Genomic DNA, 6,712 nt, shown 5'->3' on the forward strand with positions numbered 1-6,712 from the left:
AACAATTTCTTTATCCCACAGCAGTCAGGAATATTGATTGGCAGATTTTTCAATGTTCGGCCTTGAGCCGCCAGAACCTAATCATGAAGATATAGATCTGACTACAGCATCATCTCAAGTGAATACTTAATTACATCTGTAGCTTGTTCTTTTTCTAAAAAAATATAATTCAGCAACCCACAACATCCTGTGGGTAATAATTACATTTCTGTAGAAAATTTATCAAGTCCGCCAATGCATGCAGTCATACAAATGCAATATCGTTGTTCACTCCTCAAATGAGACATAAGCATATAATCATGGACATCAACAACCAAATACAATATCATGTTGGAAACTCTAAAGAAACCACTGGGTGTCCATGTTTAAACACAAGCATTTGCTCTTCAATGCAATACAAGAGGATTCTACTAAAACTGTTCCTGATGACATTTCGAAACCAGCTTGGAAACATCATAAAATTATTGATGATGTAGCACAAATTTGACTCTAGTCTTGTTCCTACAGATAGTCATGACTCTCTGGTAGTTCTAGACTCTAGTCTTGTTCGTACAGATAGTCACAACTCTCTGGTAGTTCTAGACTCTAGTCTTGTTTGTACAGATAGTCACGACTCTCTGGTAGTTCTAGACTCGAGTCTTGTTTGTACAGATAGTCACGACTCTCTGGTAGTTCTAGACTCGAGTCTTGTTTGTACAGATAGTCACGACTCTCTGGTAGTTCTAGACTCGAGTCTTGTTTGTACAGATAGTCACGACTCTCTGGTAGTTCTAGACTCGAGTCTTGTTTGTACAGATAGTCACGACTCTCTGGTAGTTCTAGACTCGAGTCTTGTTTGTACAGATAGTCACGACTCTCTGGTAGTTCTAGACTCGAGTCTTGTTTGTACAGATAGTCACGACTCTCTGGTAGTTCTAGACTCGAGTCTTGTTTGTACAGATAGTCACGACTCTCTGGTAGTTCTAGACTCGAGTCTTGTTCGTACAGATAGTCACGACTCTCTGGTAGTTCTAGACTCGAGTCTTGTTCGTACAGATAGTCACGACTCTCTGGTAGTTCTTGACTCGAGTCTTGTTCCTACAGAGAGTCATGACTCTCTGGTAGTTCGGAAATTTATGAAAGTTGAATTTGACAACAAGGGTATAGATGCTACTTACATCAGCATTATCCTATAGAAAAAGTTATGGAGGCCTGCATACCACTATACTTGATAAACGATTGTACCCCACTTATATCTTAGTTATTCTAAAGTCATTACTTCAAAGCTTTTGACCTCCAAGGAAATGTTACACTAGTTGAATGTAGATGTCCTTAGTTTAACTCCTCCTTCAGATTGTTCTCGCTCTACATCCCAATACAACTATTGTCCAACTGGACACGGAGCAACTTGCAATCCAGCTATTCTCCATAATGCACAGCTGCGAGAGGTGTTCATGAAGGGCTAAAGGTATCTAGAGACTCCTGGTATCAATTTGAATGTGCATTTTAAGATACTGATTGATTTTATGAAAGACTAAAAGACTAGTCAGTGGGCAAAACGAAGGCATGCAGAATTGGATTCATTTTCAGAGCGGGTTAGATACTTATACACGATCCCTCCTTCAATAAAGAACTAGTAGTTTTAAATTCAAAACGGAAAGAAAAAAAACATTTTTCTAGAACCGGATGTTCAACCCGATGTACAAACCACAGTCAACGAACTACATAAATATGTAGTCATTTCAGCAGAAAAAGCAGCTTATAACTATTATATTTCCTGCTTATAAAAAGAACTTGGCTTGCGTGATAGCAAGGGAAACCTTACCTAGATATTTTCCGAGTTTTAAAAAGATTATATACTTGCTAATCACGCTTCTTGATTTCAACTTTTCCTCATACCACTTAATGTATTGATTCTGAAACTTCAAAAAAATCCACAAATAATGTTTTTGTGAAAAACACGACATATCCAGGCGCATAACAACCTATGTAGCAAAAAAGCCCGGGGCTTACACATCATTTTTGACAAAACAAAGAAACAAAAAAAAGCAACATAGACTATATGATATACAATATTAAAAAGCAAAATATTTGTAAAATAATTGGGGAAAATTATTTTTTCTTGCTTTAAAAGGGCCATTGAAACAGACGCCAGAACACGGGAGAACGCGTCTCCGGCGTTCTAGAAAACAAAGTTCTCCTGTAGGAGACTCCTCATACCCCCACCAATGGGAAGGAGGAAGGGGGAAGACCCCCTCCCATACCCTCCCCCTCCTCGCGCTGCGGGACATTTGATCATTGGGCTTACACATTGACATTGAAAACCCGTTTGTTACGCCCCTGATATCCCAAAATGACATCACCGCGGACGAGATTATGAAACTGACTGAGTTCTCAGTTCAGTAGCAACATTAGACTGTAGGCATTCCTAAGGGAACAAACTCTGCTTTCATATGAGTCTGAATTTGTTGAAGAGCTTATCAGGACTGATAGCGAAGACCTTGCTTCGTATTTCAATTTCTCTTTGAGATATATCAATGATGTATGGTTTTTAAGCAAGAAATTCATTGATCACGTCGAACGTATATATATACCCTCCCGTACTCGAAACCAAAGACACTACCGACTTTTCTTTTTCAGCCTCTTTCTTTGATCTTTACTAAAGCTTGACGTACGCGTTTTCTATTTTCTCTCTTTTTAGAGTGACATCCCTGCTTCCACAATCTGCAGTGTCTCTAAAGTAAAACATTTATTTAAAAGAACTCAATGCGACCTAAAACTCAGTTCCCTTCCGACAAACATGTTTAAAACGAACCCAGAAAGCCTAAAAAATGTAACATTTGTATGTACTGTGTTCATAACGAACCACAGGGAACCATACACATGTTTATAAAGAACGCATGGGACATAGGAAGTAAACCATCTACATCGAACTAAGATAATGTAGATTTACTAGTGTTGGAAATGGTTTTAATCTCTTTATGATCAATCATTGGTTCGTTAAACTGAACGACGATCGATAAATAAACGTTATAAAGAAATACATCGTGAATCCCTCCATGCTGTTGTTGTGAGTTCCTTACGTAAAAAACGATACCGTTTAGGAATTACATTCCTTCAAACAACGAGTCTGTAAATTATAGTCCTAAGCGCCCATGAGTCGGTTTGGAAGGAAAATAAGTCTTGTGGTGATGTCGGCATAGCAGAAAACAATATCAGGAGAATTTTGCTGCTTAACTTTTGTTCGTATCTAGCAAGGAGAAAGGCTTGAGATCATGAAAGGCTCAACTGAAAACTCCATAATATCTACACGAAGTTATCTAAATCTTTCATGAATTCTGTAATCAATTAATCCGATGTATGGTATCGACCAATAGTCGACGAATTCGATTAATCGGAGCACAGTTAATATTTACAGACATTCGACTAAGTACTATGAGAAGAAGATTAAGTGTTCCGGAATTGTAACTGCCTTGTGTTTCTAAATCAACTCCCAGTCATGTCACGTCCTCCTAGTGAGAGATGGGGTAGTGACGACCTAACCACAAGGCATACTAATTAGCACAACGGTGACTGTAAAACTTGGTCTTCATCAACCTGCATCGTTGGAGTTTAAGTGTCTGTCATCTGTCTCTAAGTTAAGATCGGGGTAAGCGGCTGTTGTAGAAGAGTCTGTAAAAATGTGAAATTGAAGGACTTGGCCAGGTTTTTGTTACCAGTCCTGATTACCTCTTCAGTTAATTAAGATTGATATGAAAACAAAACACGTCAGCAAGAAGAGAGATACAGTTTGTTACCTTGATAAAAACTTAATGAGTTCTTTGTCAAACAAGGATGAGATGCTTCAGGGTCTAGTCATTAATTAACCAGAGTTGGCTGATCAAAGTTTGAATTAGAACAAATATAAAATATTTGTTTTAACTTTAAATAATTAATATCTCTTTAAATCAATATAGTCAAACATTTTTAATCCCGTGGTACCATCACCCAGGTAGTGTTTTAGAGAGCATAATAATTATTGTAAATGAAAAGACCATTTTGTTCTACACAATATTTTAACAGGATGTACTCAGTTTGCCCAAAACTAAGGTGGTTTGAGAGAGAAAAACATGCTCCCATTTTTCTGGCTAAGAACACCTACTGGCAGTATGTGAATAATGTCCTAGTATTTGTTAATATATCTCTTCACCATTGCGCAAAAAAAACTCCTTCTGCCAAACATAAAATGTATATGAAATTCAGCAACATGTCTTCCGTAGATCAACCCTGCATCATGATGCAAATTTAATTGCTACCATGTAGCACTTTCAGTTACTCATATGTGGACAAAACAGATCTTCCTAAACGTCATGGACGAACAGTTTCTGTTCTTTTGTATCCCCGTCAGCTTTGTTGAGATGGTGATAAATTATCCGTTTGAAAATTTCGAAAGTAAAATGTAAACTATTTTTGAGTCCAACATCATCAGAAGTTGACGTTTTCAAATCGCCCTTCGTCCATGGTCCGTCCTTAAACAATTCGTGTTCTCGCTCTTTCTCCAGAAGTACAGGACGGAAGAATTTTTTTTTCAAATTCCATCAGTATGTTCCGCTTGATCTTTCGGTTAGCATGTTCCATCTTGAGACTATAAGCGAGAAAACAAGAGGGCCTCAAGACAAACATCTTGAATAAGGCTGATGAATTTTGTGATGGGTAGTTATATTTCAGGGTTTTCTCAAATTTCGTAGTAAGGTGGTTCTTTTTTTCCCATAGTTTTGAATAAATCTCCTTTCGAATTTCGAACATTTGATCAGAAGATTAATGTAATTGCCAAAATGTCTTTTTTCTAACGCATTAAATACGATCTTATGCTGGAAAGAAGGTCAAACAACAACCACCTCATTTAAAGAGACGATGTCAAACACTGTTGACATGAATCAATCCAAAAGAGAAAAGAGAAAAAAACATACCTGCATACACCCAAGGAAGATCATATAAATGGCTGGCGATATATTTATTTATTTATTTTTAAACTGTTTAAACTAGTTTTAGAAAAAAATAACTTTTAATTTGTTCTTCGAATTTAAAATAGTTTTGGTACTGTTTGTGTACAAAAATAAACTTACAGTTTATAAACGACCTCTATTAAAGCCAGTTGTAAGCTCTGTATACATGTGTGTGATATTTTATGTTCGACAAAAACAAATTCTCCGGATAAGGCTGAAAACAGCCGGTTCTTAATTACTATGATTAGATTGTTTTGATCAATGTGTTTCCTGACGTTGAATGTGTCCTCGTCAGCAACAAAGTTTCATCACAACATCTCTAGTCTTATTTATTTATCTCCTAAAACCTACTGGTCCCAATCAATGGCAGGATTAATGATGTGGATCAATATTTATCTTGAACTTAGCTGGCGGATGTTTTGCTTGATTACTATTCAAGGTTAGGTTAAAATCCATAAATCTTTGTGTTTAAAAGAAGACTATTGGAAATTCCATTCCTTCAAGGTCATCTAATGTGACTTTCGTCAATCTGAGCATGTTTGTCGTTAAAAAAACAAAATAAGGAAATCAATTAAAAATGGTACAGTCCCTTAACAACTTTTCACAGCTCTTCCACAGAGTTTTAATGAAAAGTTAACGAATAAATTATCTGTAACAAACAAAAATCCCTTTCACTTTTTTTAATGGAGCGGAGACATTTATTTTGGGCTAAAACAATATAATGAAGAAGAATGTTAACTTTGTTTGATTTTCTGCATTGCCACACTAGAATTTTAAACAGTTGCTATCTTATTCAGTGTTTTTAGTAACTGCCTTTAAAATTGAACCTTTCATTTTTTTATAGACATCAGATTACAGATAATGTATGAACGTACAAGAGGCCCAGAGGGCCTGTATCGCTCACCTGGATACCTAAGCAATCATGGCAAACTATTCTCCAAATGAGATCAAGGGAATATGTCAGACCCTAAGGCCAATCCTTGTAGCATAGCTATATTAGATTTTTCATGCCCAGCAATTTTATGTATGGTTATGGGGTGGGGATCTCAACTGTTTCCAAGCTTTGACTCAGAAACTAGGTCCCTAGAGTTGTGGCCAGACCCCAGGATCGATTCTAATATCGTGACTGCATTTGTCTCTTTTTGCCAAGCATTTGTATATATAGTTTTGGGGTGGGGATCTCAACCGTTTCAAAGTTATGACCCAGGGGCCAAGTCTGCAAGGGTGGGGCAGACCCTGGGANATTGTTGACGGACGGACGGACGGACGACGGACGCCACGGTATGGCATAAGCTCACCTTGGTCCTTCGGACCAGGTGAGCTAATAATTCTTCCTTAGATTTAGACAACAGTTACTCTCACACTGCGTTAATGAGTCACCCATTTGATTACATTGACACATGAAGATCATTCATAAGTACAAAGCCTAGAAGACCATGCGTTTCGGAAGAACTAGCGTCCTCAGCCCCACCGGTTACATCCGCCTTGGAAATCTGGTTCAAATCCCAGCAATTTTTCGTTTCAAAAGTGGCAATGAAACCCAAGATTAACTGTTTGGCACAATCAAAACCATCGATACGCTTATCGCACAAGAAAAAGGATTTCCAATGAGATCAAGACAGGACCTTTATACCTGGTTATAGCCCCGAAATGTTTCGTTTTAAGTCAGCTGGCATCACGGAAATCGTGCCACTCTGAATGAGCTCTTGATTACCGAACCCCCATGTTAATACCGTAGTTTGGGATCA

Source organism: Mizuhopecten yessoensis, unplaced genomic scaffold (assembly GCF_002113885.1).
Source record: "Mizuhopecten yessoensis strain PY_sf001 unplaced genomic scaffold, ASM211388v2 scaffold6135_1, whole genome shotgun sequence".
Taxonomy (NCBI): Eukaryota; Metazoa; Mollusca; class Bivalvia; order Pectinida; family Pectinidae; genus Mizuhopecten; species Mizuhopecten yessoensis.